The following is a 16,132-nucleotide window of genomic DNA, read 5'->3' on the forward strand; positions in this document are numbered from 1 at the left end:
TTTCAGGGGGTGAGGTGCTGCGCAAGGAGAGCTGCTCCCAGTGCAAAGAAGACAGAGAGGGGAGGGGCCGATCTACCTATCTTTTTGCATTTCATGCTTCCCCACAATAATTTTGACCTGGTAAATCTTTATTATTTATTATTTCTTTGACATTTTATAAGAATTATTCCAAAATAGTTTATCTAGCATTTTTATTGTTTCAGCAAAGATTGATACGAATAACCTAACTTGGATTATTATTAAAAATAGAAGTATTCCAAATAAGCTTTTCACAGGTTAACAGTATGCCCCATTATCCTCTTTGTAAAAAATATTTTGCCATGTACATTTGTGCCCATCTGTCCTTTTATAGCTGCTCAGAGATGGAATGGATTACTTTGTGAATGAATGAACTATGAGCCACATGAAATGGGCACCCCCACTGACCAATACACTGCCAGAAAGATTATAAAAAACCATTCCCATAATAAATAAAAGATTGAAATAGCTGCTGCCAAATCAAATGTTGGGATTCTCTTTGCGCCCTTAAGATGCATTTTTTTTTTAATTGTGTTTCTTTTCGACACATTCTGAAAAAGGATCCACTCATTATCTTTCTATATAATCACTATCTCTATTTGACTTTGTCATCTATTTTTCTTGTATATTTTTTAATATAATTTTTTACATGTATCTGGCTTGTTCATTAGCTAATTTGCAAATCTATAATGAATGGCTTCATATACCTTCTTAAACTTCTCACAACCTCCACCCACTTTGCTTGCAAATTACTGGATCTCTGGAAACTGCTGCGTTTTATTTGAGCTAATCATAATTATAATAAATAATTGGGCTTATTTTCTATGCGTTATCTCATATAATCCTCATAACAACCCTGTGACGTGTAAACTGTTACTATTTCCATTTATAGATGAGAACATTGAGGAATAAGGAGATAAAGTAGCCAGCCCAAAGTTAGGAAGGGAGGGGACCTGCAGTTTAGCCTTAGGGTGCCCAAGGCGTCAGAACTCTCATTGTAACCACTGCACGATACTAAATTGTCAAATGTGGGTGAGTTAACAGCTTACAAATATTTTCAACATAATGAGAAAAGAAACTGTGAAAAGACAGTGAGCAGTCAACAGTTGGAGAGAAACAGCTCTCTGACAACGTGATGAGAACAGAACCATTTATTCCTGGCAGTCAGTATTCCGTACTGCGTGTTTTTTTTGGTGTGCATGATGATGATGATGGTCTTTCTCCATTCTTTTCAAAATTTATTTTCTTTGCAGAGTTATATTTCCTCAGTTCCTTGCCCTCATCATGCTGAGAAAATAGCCACACAAGAAAACCTGGACAGCCCGCCTTGCTGCTGCAGCTCCACTTCCTCTCCTCCCTGCCTTCCTATGACTCTTGTCTCCGCAGCCCCCACCTCTCAGTTTGCCCTAACCCTCATGGAGCTGACGTCAAGAACTGAGGAAGTGTGCTGTGCCAGACCCAAGCATGCAAGCTTTGGCCACCAGCACTTCCTCTAGGGGCAGGCTTCTTTCTGATGTAAGCATATGCTCGTATTCTTGGTCTGGTTTTTCCTTGCCAGGCAGTCCTTCCCTCTAACCACACATCCTGCAGCTCCTTCATTAAGCTTGGGGTGCTCCCCACTGCCTCTGTGCATCGCTCTCAGGCCACGGGTCACCTACACGGTCATCATCTATGCCAAGAGTTCTACCAGGCGAGGAAGGTATGGGATGGCAACCTCTGATGTTGTCTACAAACATCAGAGTATCCTTCTGTTGCACATGCACAAGCCAAAGCTTGCCGTGATTTTTTGGACCGCAAGCACGTTCTAGCGAAGCCCCACCGGACACAGAATGAATGGAAGATCACTGGATGTGCCCTCTCATCCAACTTTATCACCAGCAGTGACCCTATCACTGGAAACCTTTCAGAGTATAGACACGGTGTAGGGAGATAGATGCCCAAATCCTACACCATCTTTTGAGATAGGGACCTAGTAAATGCCCAAAGCATCAATTTAGGATAGCTCATGAAAAAGTAGACTAGTTATTTCTGGATTTGGGGCAGAGGGTAGGAGGACTCGATGGGGGAGAACAAAATTATTGCTGAAGTTCCTTTAACATGCATTGTTTTCTTCTACTTTTCATGGTTTTCTCTTTCTCTCTCTCATTCTATCTTTATGAAAAACTCAAGAAGATTGTAGGTACCTATGGGCAGGGCATCATTATGATTATTTATATTATTTATTTTCCTGCAAAACCCAGTACAGCATCAGTCACACAATCACATAAAACCATAGATCTAAGATGTATTCTTAGAGTACATCTAATTTAACCCCCCATGTGACAGATGAGAAAAATACAACCCAGAGAAAGTAAATACCTTCATCAAGGTCATGTGGTTTTCTTGTGGCAGTGCAGGTATGAGAATTTAACCGTCCGGACTCCAATCCCAACAAATGTTTATTAAAGGCCTGATACTAGAAGGATTAAGCATGGGAAGGGCTGCAAACCCTGCAGGGCTGTCTCCACTGATAAACGGTAGTTTACTATGTAAGCCATGCTGATTCTGCTTAAGTCTCCATATCAGTCCTTGAAGTGGGTAGCCAGGGAGAGATGCCTGTATGTTTCTCATCCCATGTCAAAGTGGTCCAGAAAAAATAAACTCATCTAGAATTTGTTCAAATATCTCCTTAGCAGAGAGGCCTTGCCTCATGATCTTTTGTGAAACACCGGTGCTCCTCCCCCATCCAGCCCCCTTTCCTTCAATATTCAATATTTGGCTAATACTGCTTAACTTTTCTCTGTGGCACTCAGTACCACCTGATGTATCACAGATTTATTTTTTGCTTGTGTTTTTGTTTCTTTTTCTCAAATGTCACATTGAACCCAAAATGGAGAAGATACTTGAGAATAACTGAGAAAATTTCCTTCTAAGACCAGGGTTTTATGATGTTGAGTTCAGAGTTCTAGTGAAAAAAATGATACGAAAGAGCTCTGATGAGAAGTGGACAGGATGCAGAAAGCAAGAGGGAATGAAGGTGAAACAAAAAGAAGTATTATAAAAATCCTGCCAACTAGGGAAAAAGAAAAGAGACATTAAACTGGCTCACTAGCAAAGATCTGGATGAATGACAAAAGAACTGAGACCTGGAAACAGGACAGTAAGTAGAAGGTGACTGTACTACTTATCTATTACTGCAGTAATCTTCCCAAACTCTTGCTTAAGATGGTAAGATTTATTGAGTGTCTGTGTCTTCAGGTTGGCATTTTAGGCTGGGCTTAGCTGTGCAGATAGTTCTGTTCTTGGCTGGGCCCATTCACATTTCTAATGGTCAGGTTACTATCGGCTGATCTAGGATGTCTTCAGCTAGGACAACTGCAGCTACTTGACTCTGTTCCTCATGTCTCATCCTCGAGCAGGCCATCCAGGATATGCTGTCATGGTTATAACAGAAGAGCACTGAGTGAGCTACAGAAGACACACAAGACCTCATGGTGCCTAGACAGAACTGGCATGCCATAACTTCCACTATTGGACCAGACAAGTTACAAGCCCAGCCTGGATTCAAGGGCTGGGAAAATAGAATCCACCTCTTATTGGGGGTGTGGGTGTGGGTTACAAATCGCATATGGTGTGGATAGCGGAGGGGCAAAGAATTGGGGTCATAATTGTGATCCACCACATCAACCCAGGAGGTCTTAAGGTGCAGGACAGGAGAATCCCTGCTCTAATGTCTCTCCTAGAAAGTGGGAATGTTCCCTGAGGGACCTAGGTCTTTGGGAAACTGTTTCCACAGGTCCATCTTCAACTCTGTGTTTGTCATTGCTGTTTTCCTACCACATTACTTGCTTCCTTTCACACTGCTTTGCAGGCAGCTTAGAAACGTGTACCCTGCGAAGGTGGTGAGTGAGGTGACCTTCAAGCCCAGTGAAATGATATCCAAAGGAAAATGTAAGCTGGGTCTTTGTTGGCATCAGCACCATGATGACATAAGGACAGCTGAGGACATGGGTGAAGAGGACCCCACCATCTCTCTACCACTATCTCCAGAACTTTGCTGGGGTCTAAAAGCATTTATTTTCCTCTTTGGTTTCCCCAACCTCTGACAATAAAACAGACATATTTATTCATTAAAGAGACTGTAACTGGATTGGTCCCAAACCCCAAAAGTCCTCTTAAACCTTGGGGCAGCAGATATAATCACCCTCCCCAACCCAGTGAAGTGGTCGGCACAAGAGAGTCCTCTCTCAGCCCCTGGATGCCCCTCTGACAGCCTTGTCATCAGTCCCAAATCCAAACAGGACCCCCATCCAGAAGCCAGCATCCTTCAGGGCCCTCAGCTTGGTTCATTATTTAGAGAAGAAAAAACCTCACGTAGACACCTCTGCCTCCTGTCTGCATGCTTATTATTCTAGGCACAAAATGCAATTTAAAAAAAGAAAACCAAAGCCTTGCTCATCCTCTATGACTCTACAGGGGAATTCCAATCACACAGAGAACACCCTGTCCTCTCCTCCTACCTTTTTCTCCCAACAGAAGAGGAGGAACTAGCCTTAGGGAGGGAACCGTTTTCCTGTTCCACCATCTGTAGGCACTCTTTACAGATCAATCCTGACTTTTCAATTTCAGCAAGCCGCCAAGTTCACACAAGGCCTATGTACTTCCTGTGTCTTCTAGGTAAAATGTTTATATGCCTAGAGGGAAATTTCAAATGCCAAGGGCGACAGAAAGAGCATGCATGCTTGTGGCTGATAAACTGAGCTCTGCTCAGAGCAGCTTTGGAGGCGAGCAGTTATTTTCCATGTGCTGTTATCAACAGGAAATCTAACTGCTGTTAAAGCTGCGGGAAGGTTTTGGCTAGTTTCTTGAAACAAACTTGTGAGAGCCCTTAAGATAAGTCTCGCTCACCTTCCAGACCCATTAATCATAGAAAAGCCGAAGCTTTCCAGTGAGGAGGAAATGGAGAAGGAGACCTGCAGAATACATGTCAAACAATTCACGCTCTCAAGCTGGCACCAAGTTCAAGAAACTCCTGTGTGATGCAAAATATAAACTAATGTGCCAAATTAAATGCTAGTGATGGGGCAGGATTAAGGACTAAAGAATAACATGGCGCTGAGATCAAAACCTTGAGACTTTAACTTTCAGTTCTGCACACTTTACTCCCATCTCCTGTGAGAATATATTAATCTGTGTGTGGGGAATGGACCCAGGAGGTGGGGAGATGCAAAAAGAGATAAAGCGTCAATGTGGAGTCCCATGTTTGTGATGATCTCAGAAACCAAGGGAGATCTTGAAGGACTTCATGTTTCCCCATTAAGTTTTATTTTTTTTCTCTTTTTGTATGCAGTATGGTGGGGGTCACATTTCATTCTTTTTCCATGTGAGTATCCCCTTATTGCAGCATCATCGGTTGAATTTTTGTTTTTCTTTGGTTTTTCATTTGTTTGTTTGCTTGTTTGTTTGTTTTTGGAAAGTGCACAGGCTGGGAATCGAACCCGGGTCTACCGTATGGCAGGTGGGAACTCTATCACCGAACTCCTCTCCCACCCCCTCCCCATTAACTTTTATGAAGCCTGCCTTGGCTGCAGTGTTTCACAAATGCCAGCCAGTTTCCAGCCAGGCTTTCCCAAATGCATCTAATTGTCCGTGTTATCACAGGCACTATCAGGTAAATGGCCTCCCACCTCCACTGGGCCCGCCTGAGGTTGAGGCCTGGGACTTGTCAGGCAACGGATCACAGAACCAGCATGAGGGCCCCTTGCACCGCATTCCTGCATGAGGGTGACAGTAAATTATGACATCTGCCAGGGAGATCGGAACAGGGCTGTGCTACCGGATGCGCCTGAACTATACAACCAGGAAGGCTTTTAGAATGTGATTGGAGATGTGTCTGAGCTCTTAAAGGACAAAGAGCCTCTTTACCCAGCAACAGTGGAGCAACGGTGGAGCAGACATGATCCCCTGACATTCACTTTTCTCTGTGATGAAGCTTTAATGAGCTGTGTTTTGTGTTTGGATGGATAATGCTGCCTGGCACTTATAAAGTGCTTCAGAGTTGAAATTGTGCTTATATCCAACACCCAGGGAGCCTCAAAGCCACATGGATCAACAGTGACCATCATGTCCAAAATTCAAGATAAAGAAACTGAGACTGAGCCAGGCTGGGTGATTTGGCTTGAAAATCAAGAGAATAAACTAGAAAGCCTCAAACCTATGTCTTCAGACCCCTTGGTCCTATCCTTCACCAAGACCTTCTTTCTTCCTTTTCTCCCCTTTGAAAGCTTTTTGTTATGGAAGCCTTGGGTGCATGGATCATATTTCTATACATGCTTATCTTTAAGTCTAAATCTTTACAAGAATGCCACTGAAACTTGCAACAACAACAAAAAAAAGGGAAAAATAAGAATCAAATGAGATTTTTTAAGGAGCTGACAGCATAAAATTATTAATACAAACAATTATTTATTAAAATATGCAATGGAATAAGTTGAAATTTCAAGTAAACCCTATATAAGATGGGAAGGAAAAAGGTGTGAGATATATTTTGGGACTTGGGAAGTTCTTCTAAGTTAGATAGCATGAAGTACTTGAGCAGGCAGCAAAGCTACAACCAGAATCTAAACCTGAAATAATATGGGATGCAACACATGAATTTTTTTCAGGGAAATTCGTCAACCCTAAAGTTCATAAAGAGAAAAGGAGGTGGTTCCATGGGAATAGATATAAGTGATGACATACAATGGCTGAATGAATCTATTTAATGAAAACACAGACTTTCCATCATGGTCCCAAAGTTTAACACACAACAGTGGGTACCCCCAGCACCTCCACTGGTAAATGAGAAACAGGATTTATCAATGGTCACAAAAAATGTTGATGTTGCAAAGGGCCAAGATTTGATTCAAGATTTTGGTTTGATTCAGCATAAGGAGTTCTTTATTGATGATGCTGAGTGAGTCTCTTAATTTCTCTGGACTTAATTTTCTCATCTATAAAAGTCAGATATGAATACTTTGTGAGAGTAAAGTAAGGATTAAATGAGAAAATAGATATACAAGCCCTTGAGAACCATAAAATGATATTATTCTCAGCAGAAATAATCTACTGTTTATTGAAGGATATCTATGTGTGATAAAATGTATACGCAATTTTACAAAGGTTTTAGAATTTTTTTTTTTTTACATGGGCAGGCACCGGGAATCGAACCCAGGTCCTCTGGCATGGCAGGCAAGCGTCCTTGCCTGCTGAGCCACCGAGGCCTGCCCAAGGTTTTAGAATCTTAATATTCAGCATGAAGTATTTTTTCCTACAATGGTAGACATGATGAACTAAGACAAGAGAAAGCAATTAATCTTCCCATTGCACACAGCTAGTATGGACTCAAACTTAGTTCTCCCTAATGCCAAAATCTGCACTTTTCTTCCTATGTGAAACCCCAAAATTAGAGTAGAATCTACAATCATACTTATTCCTAAGAGTATTCTTTTGATCTAGAGGACCATAGAAAGAGCACAGCACCTTCTCTGATTTGACCTGCAGAAATTCCCCAAAGCTCAATTCTTGTGGCTCAGGAGAAAAAGCCTTATCATTCAGAGTTCACTGTCTCTTAACCACTGTAGAAGTTTCTAGAGTTTAGTCTGCTCACTGACTGTGAAATCCAGGAAAGTTTAGGACATGGTTCAGAGAGTCAGTTCACAGGAAAATCATAGAACCAAATGCCGGTGCCATCTTGGTCTGAGATAATGAACGGTGAAGGCCTCCCTTCTAACATCCTCCCATAGGCCAGCTCAGCACACATGTCACTTCTCAAGAACAAACTGAGAAGAAACTCAAGGATTGAAATCTTTGACATTCAGATTAAGCATTGTAACTTCATTTCTTTACCCCACCTTTCCTGATGTTCTACCTTGCAATCCAGAAGTACAGCAATGGGGATGATGTGGAAAGTAAACAAGGACAATTAAAAATGACATAGATATTAATTTCAGGGAGTAGAAATATGGGTGATCCTATTTTCTTCTTCGTATTTTTTTCCAAATCTCAAATTTCTTAAAAATGAGGGGCAGTTTTTGGAAAGAGTAACTATATCAGGAAAAGTTGAACACAATGGAAAAGGAAGGTTGAGTATATGCTGATACTTGTTGAGTTCCAGATAAATGTGCGGTATGTTGAATTATGTTCTTCAACAAACAAATGCTCTTAATCTTAATCTATACCCCAGTAGGTATGAAACCATTCTAAATCTCTGGATATTTTTATTGTTAAAACTTAACATACAAACATTCTTAACATACAAACATTCCATATATGGTGTACAATCAAAGGCTCACATAGTTGTGCATTCATCACCATGATCATTTTTTTGAACGTTTGCTTCACTCCAGCAAAATTAAAAATAGGTGGGCCACAGTGGCTCAGCAGGCAGAATTCTTGCCTTCCATGCCAGAAACCTGGGTTTGATTCCACGTGCCTGCCCATGCAAAAAAAAAAGAAATAAAAAAAAAAATGTATACATTCCATACCCCTTACCCCTCTCTCTCACTGACCACTAGTATCTCAATCTATTCAATTTATTCTAAGCTTTGTTCCTCCTTCCTTTATTTTTTATTCATTTTTTTACTCATCTGTCCATACACTAGATAAAAGGAGCATCAGACACAAGGTTTTCACAATCACACAGTCACATTGTAAAAGCTTATCATTATACATTCATCTTCAAGAAACAAGGCTACTGGAACACAGCTCTACAGTTTCAGGTACTTCCTTCCAACCACCCCAATACAATATAAACTAAAAAGGGATATCAATATAATGCATAAAGATAACTTCCAGGATAACCTCTCAACTCTGTTTGAAGTCTCCCAGCCATTGACACTTTATTTTTTCTCATTTCTCTTTTCCCCCTTTTGGTCAAGAAGGTTTTCTCAATTCCTTGATGCCAGGTCCTGACTCATAGGGGATTTCTGTCCCACATTGCCAGGGAGGTTTACACCCCTGGGAGTCATGTCCCACATAGTTGGGGGGAGGGTAGGGAAGGTAGTAAGTTCACTTGCTGCTTCAGCTTAGAGAGAGAGGCCACTTCTGAGTAACAAAAGGGTTTCTCTGGGGGGTGACTCTTAGACCTAATCTTCAATAGGCTTAGCCTATCCTTTGCAGGAATAAGTTTCATTGGAGTGAACCCCAAGACTGAGGGCTTAGCCTATTGATTTGGTTGTCCCCACTGCTTGTGAGAATATCAGAAATTCTCCAAATGGGAAAATTGAATATTTCTCCCTTTCTCCCCGTTCCCTCAAGAGGACTTTGCAAATACTTCTTTATTCACTATCCAAATCACTCTGGGATTTATCAGGGCATCACACTAAAGAGAGTGGGTCTTGATCAGGGTTACTAGAGGTCTTATAAAAAGGACACAGAAGTCATAGAAGTGGGAAATGAGGGGACATCACCATGTGGCAGAAGAAAGAAATACAAGCCAAGGAACCCCAAGGAAGGCTGGCAGCAGCACTAGAACACTACAGATTTCAGGGAGAAAACATGTCTTACTGATATCTTCATTTTGGACTTCTTCTAGTCTCAAAACTGTGAGCCATTAAAATCCATTGTTTAAGACAACCCATTGTGTAGTATTTGTCTTATCAGCCTGGAGACTAAGTCTTCTCATCAGAGAAGACAAGTGAAAGTGTCCAAAAAAAATGACTCTGAGTGCTCTGTCTGGGTTGTCCAACAATAAGCCAGCAAGAAGCACATCTCTCCTGACCGCAGAAGGAGGTACTACACCCCAAATTAACTATCGTGGTGGTGGGGGTGAGGCTAGAATTCCCAGATTCTGAACAGTTGGCATTTCCCAGTGTTCCTCTAAACATTTGGTCCCCTGAATTCAGTGTGCACAACGCTTAAACCCAAAATCTCTATTCCCAATTTTGCCTCATTCAAGGCTGCTCTCATGCTTGTCCCATAAAAAAAAAGGAGAGCAAAAAGGGAGTGGATTCCCTCTCTAAAAGCCTGCCCTAGAGTGTCTCCAGCCCATCCATAATCCATATTTCCCATCCATAATTCCATGTTTCCCATCCATAATTATGGATGTTTCCCACCCATAATTCCATGGAAACAATGACTCCTATTCCTGCTCACTTCTTCCCACGTGTTCCTGCCTGTATCAAGTGACACTGTCGATACCTGCCTGAGTACTGTTTCAACAAAGTGCCAGTCAGTTCTAAATTTGTCAAATCATTTAAGCCTCTTGACGCAGAACACAAGTCTATTACTCCATTTTATATATGAGGAAGCTGTTGTACATGTATTCTTGGCCTCAGTTGTTCACACCTCCTGGTAAGCACACCCTTTGATAGCATCCTCCCACACTGACTCTGGACTTGGCCATGTGACTGGCTTTGGCCAATGGAACGGTGGCAAAATTATTGCTAATGGAGATTGAAAAAGTGCTAGTTTGCTATCACTCCCTCTCTCTTAGAGCCCTGTCATACCATGACAACAGGCTTAGCCTAGTTGCTGGAGGTGAAACCATATCAAGTGGAGGCTGATTATCTCAGCTGAGGCCATCCCAGACCAGCCAGCCCCAGATGTCCCACTAGCTTTCTGCACACACAACAGCAAGCTCAACTGGGATCCCCTGAGGCCAGCCAGGATTAACAGGATGGCCCAGCTAACCCACCGACTCCAAAGTAATAAATGACTATTGTTTTATGTCTCTAAGTTTGGGTTGTAACAATAGCTAACTGATACAGATACTGTGGTGAGGGTCAGAGAAGTTAGGTAACTTGTCCATGTCCACATAAGATCAGTTATCTAAGAGGTAAAACCAGGGATAGAAAGCACGGATGCCTTTTTCTTTTGCTATATCTTGTTGTTTCTCAAAAGGCACCACAAAAACAAGAAATCAAAAGAATAAACCACTAGTTTAAAAGCAAGTTTGTTTCAGAAACCTAAACCTCCAGATGTTTCCTCAGCCAGATAAGCCCTGAAACCCAGAGTTACCATTCTCTCCAAGAGCATCAACCAATTGCCTCCCTTGACCCCATAATATCGACACCCCTTTTCTACATGAAGAAGTCAGAATCACCATTGCCCAATAGCCCTAAACAGTGGCAGAAGGATCAAAGGAGAAGGAGGAGTTGTGTCAGAGAAGATAGGATTTAACAAATGAGTATAACTATTGAATCATTATACTGATATTTCCTTTTAATCTCCAGTGTCTTAGAGCAGCTAGAAAGAAACATCTGAAATGGTGGCACTGTACCTCATACCATATTTTGAAATTTGTTTTAAAACTACTTATTAAAATGTAGTTTTAAATTTATCGCTCTTTTATATATGTTATGTGTCACAATAAAAATGTTTTTTAAAAAGCAAGTTTGATAGTTATTTTTGAAGGCTTCTACTCCTATGCTCTTTATATTACATATCAGGTAAATCCCAAACATGGAATAAAATGGACTTAATATTGAAAAGAAGCAATTTAAAAGCTGCCAATGAAACAACACCTTTGGATTGTGCCATGCCCTGAGGAATTGAAAAATAAAATGTCATATTGACTTTATTCTGCATTCGACTATCATTTATTTGTGTATTTAGTATATGTAATTTCACAGTTTTATTGAACAATTCATGAATTGGGCAGTATCTCACACAGAAAGTAGAAGGGAGCTCCGTCAGGAAGGTGGAAAGGAGAAACTTACATAGGGCAAATGCAGACTCAAGTAAGGAAATGCTCTTATTGGCTGACATGAAGTTTCCATTTTACTTAGAGGGTCTTAGAAAGTGGGGAGCAGGTGTTTGCCTAGGAATAAGGAAGCTGGTTGGCATAGGAACAGGGAAGTTAGCTGTTGATAATTATAAAGATCTGGCTCTATTTAAATTTGATCTTCAGGACTAGTTGAGCATTTATAGGAAACTTGCCATGGAGCTTAGCATGGGTGTCTCCATGTTGGCCCTACTAGGTTTTATTTATCATAAGGTATTCTGCTAACAACAGTGGGGCCCTCTAAATAGGACATGACATGGTCTTGACTTCTAGAAGGTTGATTTAGTCAAGGTCAAAGCTGGAACATATGTATGAATGTGTCTGTCTTCCTTCCAACTTTTATTGAAGTCATTGGCCTTAAAGAATTTACAGAGTAACGGCTGATGTGTTTGTATGTGAGTATGTGCACACAAATACAAATAAGTAGATGATTACATTACGATAGATATTATGGCAGAAAATAAATTTTATGCTTCTATTTAATGAAAAAGTTTTCCAGAAATGAGATAACTGAAACTTTAGTATATTCACTTAGTTCTACACCTGCAAGTATTTATGCATAAACGCCAAAGTTTTATAACAGCATTTTGACATATAATGGTTTGGGTAATGTTTTTCTCATTGTCATTTTTGGCAATATTGAGTATAAGTAAATAGATGGATACACTTGCCATAAATGACCAGGAAATGGAAAAGTTGACAATTCATTATAAGCAGGCGTGACTGTTAGAATGAGGTTGGTTTACCACAATTAGAAGCAGGAAGAATTCTAGGAAAAAATATGAATAGATGTGTGGCATCTTCCCACCTTCCTTACATCATGGTCAATATTTCAAAACATTAATAAAATATCACCCATAGGTGGAGAAATTGAAATAAAAAGACTTTTTATTTCCTTTCTTCTTTCTTTTTCTCTTCCTTCCTTTTCCTTCTTCCTTCCTTCCTTCCTCCCTTCCCTCCTTTCTTTCTTCCTTTCTCAGTGATTTCTTTGCTATTTGCTCACAAGTTGTATTACTCAAGTACAAAATCAAAAATTGTCCCTTTTTTCTTTTCTATTATTAGTTAAACCTTTTCAAAAGGATTCATTATCTTTGCTTCAGAGACACACAGAAAAGACATAATCGATACTGACAATTGGCATAGCTAAAGTAGAAGATAAGTGTATATATATTTAATCAGCAATATGTTATATGCTTTATTGCAAACCCTCATTTGTTTGAAGTTCTACTAAAGAATTGCTTGTCTGGCTCCTAGTTAAGATACATCATGGACATTATTTTCATGTTAAAGCATGGGCTTCCTTTAACGATCCCGCGCATCTTGTCATTTAGAAGCCTGGTCGTTTATTGAAAACATACCATCCCTGTCCACAACCACCAATGTCCTTCTTTACAGTTGTTAATACATCACAAAAAATGCAGTAACATGACCAGAATGGACTCTTCAGTTTTTCAAGTGGTTTGAAAAGCATTGTTCTTTAATTCTTTTATGAGGATTCCATAATTTCTTGGGGTTTCCCAGCTGCTTTTTGATCACTGGCCCTGCCAACCTCTTTTCCCAGACAGAAACTGGGACACTTGATGGTGGTTGTGGTAAATTAATAAGGGGGAAAACTAAACAGATGGCCCTTTTCCCATGTGTGTGTGTTTTTAACTTTGCAGATCTGTTCTCTGTACAGTTAGTTTAGACTTTGCAATGCAGGAACTCTTTCTGGCTTTTCTAATTCATCATCCTCCTGTGATGTTATTCTTTCCTTAGAGACTACAAATGGGGCTCATTGCAGGCAACTGAGTGGATATTCCCATCTCCAGGGGATCTGAGTAGCTGGATGCAAAGGCAAAGTAAAACCTTCTAGGATCTCTATCATCCAATCCCATAGGTTTAATATTGTCTAAATTAGTGGTAGGAAAAACTTTTCTGGAAATGGCCAAATAGTAAATATTTTGGGCTTTGTGGGCCATATGGTCTCAGTTGCAGTTATTCAACTCTGCTGTTGTAGTGTCAAAGTAGCCAAAGTGAATACATATACAAATAAGCATGGTTGTGCTCCAATAAAACTTTATGTATAGATGCTAAAATTTGAGTTTCATATCATTTTCATGTGTCAATGAAACAGTATTCTTGTTTTGATTCCCTCCCCACCCCACCTCACCAACCATTTAAAATGAAAAACCACACAGTTGGTGAGGCTACAAAGACAGAGAGTAGACTGGATTTGTCCCATAGGCCATAGTTGCTAACCCCTGGTCTAAATGCTCAGTTCTTCAAATCAATGTCTCAAGCCAATGCTTGCCATTTGTATCTCAACTGCTTATTGATATGTCTACTTGTTTGTCCCTCATACATCTCAAGGTCCAAAATGCAATCTGTCATTCTCTTTCTTCATCACTTTTTTTTGTCCAGGTAGTCCCCCTCTAAGAAAAATATATTTACATCTTCCATAGAGTTACTGGAAGACTGCAAACCATCCTTGAATTCTCTTTCCCTATACTTCATGTCTTAATTTGCTGTACACTGCTGTAACAAAGGGCCATGGACTAGGTGGCTTAAAACAACTGCAATTATGTATTGTCTCACAGTTCCGGAGGCTAGAGTACAAAATGTGTGTCAGCAGAGCTGTGCTTTCTTTGAAATCTCTAGGCTTCTGATGGGGACTCGTGACATAAACTCAATCTCTGCCTCAGTCACATGGCCTTCTCTCTCCTGTCTCTCTTGTGACTTAGTCTTTCTAATTATACGGACACCAGTCATATTGGATTAGGGTCCACCCTTATTCATTGTGGCCTCATTTTAACTGTTTTCTTTTTCAACAATCTTATTTCCAAATAGGATCCCATTCACAGGATGGAGGCTAGGACATGAACAGATCTTTATTGGGAGAGACAATTCAACTCATAGCACTGCACAGCCAATCCATCACTAAATTCTATGGATTCTACTTCCAAAGCATGTATCAAATCTGCTTCATTCACTGCATCTATAACAACTCTGATCCAAGCCACCTCAACTGGATTTCTGAAATACAATGTAATTGAAATCTCCCTTTTTCTCCCTTTCTTATTAGCTAAATCTTTGCAAAAAGGAATTCTTATAATTGATTCTGAAGTATGCAGAAACTATTTGACCAATATGAACAATTTATTTAGGTAAAGTAGAAGTTTCCATTCTTACCTTCTCTTAATACATTTTGCCTATATATTATGTGGAGTAAACTTGCTGGAGGATGTTATATAATCACTCCAATGGCTTCTGTGTGCCCTGAAAAATAATACAAACTCCTAATTAAATTCTAGAAGGTTCTACTTGAGAGAAACTCCACCTTCACGTGTGTCTCCTCACCACCTGAGCCACTCTCACCCTTGCTCGTTACACTTTAGCATACCTGGCCTCCTTTCTTTTCTGGTGACTAAGGCATACTTTCCCGCCTGCAGGCTTTTCCTGTTCTTTTCTGACTGGCCTGGTCTTCCCCCAGTTCCATGTACCACTGACCCATTCTCATGCTTTCAGATTCAGCTTGATGGTTACCTCCTTTAACAATGACTCTATCCAAAGTAGACATCTCCATCTTCTTTTGCCCTGATAATGAACTTTGTAGGATGTAGTCCAGTATTGATTGTGCTTTTTAAAAAAACCATTCATTACCTGTCTTCCATGTAGCATGTAAGTGATAGATACTTCTCTGTTGGAATCCCTGGATTCTAGGGCCCAGTGCAATGTGTAGCACAGAGCAGCTGCATAAGTGCTGGATAAATGACCTAAAGAATGATTCTGTCTATTCGGAGTATTAAGCCAATCCTGTGGCATAATTTTTTAAATTTATATAAATTTTTATGGAAATATAAGTTGCATGCAGACAAGAACACTAATCATGGCATACTTTTATTTTAAACATTTTCTGTGTTTTCCAATTTTTCTACAAAAATACATGAGGTTACTACAATACAAATGATAATCAGAAAAAATCCCAATCTGCTAAAATTTTGTCCACAGTTTTCTAGATCACATCCCTGGAATCTTCATGGCTACAATGGCACGTAGAAATGCCTCCATGTCTGTGGTAAACTGTGCAAAGGTAGAATTCCCCCAGGACATTGGAACTGAGAAAATCTCTTAAAGATCAGTTTACCCCTCAAATGGAGCTCTAGAAAAGACCAGGTGGGGACTTTGAGTAACTGTGTCTTCTCTGTGGCATCCCAAATATATATGCTATGTTTTCTGCTTTTTCACAAGCTTGATTCAATTTGCGTGATAATTAAACAACAAAGGCAATTAAAAATGCATAGATTGGGGATGCAGCAAGCTTTCAAGTCTGGCTGTTTCTTTGTGTCTTGTGTCATAAGAACCTCAGATGCTCACTTTCATTCTCTGTGA

This window comes from Tamandua tetradactyla, chromosome 1, assembly GCF_023851605.1.
Source record: "Tamandua tetradactyla isolate mTamTet1 chromosome 1, mTamTet1.pri, whole genome shotgun sequence".
Classification (NCBI taxonomy): Eukaryota; Metazoa; Chordata; class Mammalia; order Pilosa; family Myrmecophagidae; genus Tamandua; species Tamandua tetradactyla.